This window comes from Octopus bimaculoides, chromosome 3 (assembly GCF_001194135.2).
Source record: "Octopus bimaculoides isolate UCB-OBI-ISO-001 chromosome 3, ASM119413v2, whole genome shotgun sequence".
NCBI lineage: Eukaryota > Metazoa > Mollusca > Cephalopoda > Octopoda > Octopodidae > Octopus > Octopus bimaculoides.
Window position 1 is genome coordinate 90,046,062 of NC_068983.1, and position 620 is coordinate 90,046,681.

At 38.5% G+C, this 620-nt stretch overlaps 1 protein-coding gene across 5 annotated transcripts in view; it reads right to left on the reverse strand.

Annotated features, from left to right (window-relative positions):
- The window catches only part of LOC106880075 (ribonucleoprotein PTB-binding 1), a 130,883-nt gene that overhangs the window by 88,455 nt on the left and 41,808 nt on the right, over positions 1 to 620 (reverse strand). The gene's annotated exons all lie outside the window — the stretch shown is intronic.

Sequence of the window (620 nt, forward strand, 5' to 3'; positions counted from 1 at the left end):
CTTCGTGCAGGTGACACGTAAAAGCACCCACTACACTCTCTGAGTGGTTGGCGTTAGATTGGAGCCTGGTGTTGCCATCCAGTTTCACCAGTCCTCAGTCAAATCATCCAACCCATGCTAGCATGGAAAGCAGACGTTAAACAATGATGATGATGATGATCATCATCATCATTTAGTATCCATGTTCAATGCTACCATAGGCTGGACAGTTTGACAGGCTGAGTCAGGCCTGAAGTTTGCATTGTGTATCAATGTCTGCTTTGGAATAGTTACTACTGTTGGACGCCCTTTCAAATGCCAACCACTTGGGTGCTTTTTCAAGTCACTAATATGTGTGTGTGTGTGTGTGTGTGTGTGTGTATATATATATATATATATATATATATCAAAATAAGCAACACGGATTTTAAAGATGGTTGCAGTACGCACGTTTCATGCTACTCCATTTATTTAAGTAATGTGAGCATTACATTAAATGCATTACATGCTCGCATTACTTAAATAAATGGAGTAGCATGAAACGTGCGTACTGCAACCATCTTTAAAATCCGTGTTGCTTATTTTGATATATATATATATATATATATATATACACACACACACACACACACACACACACA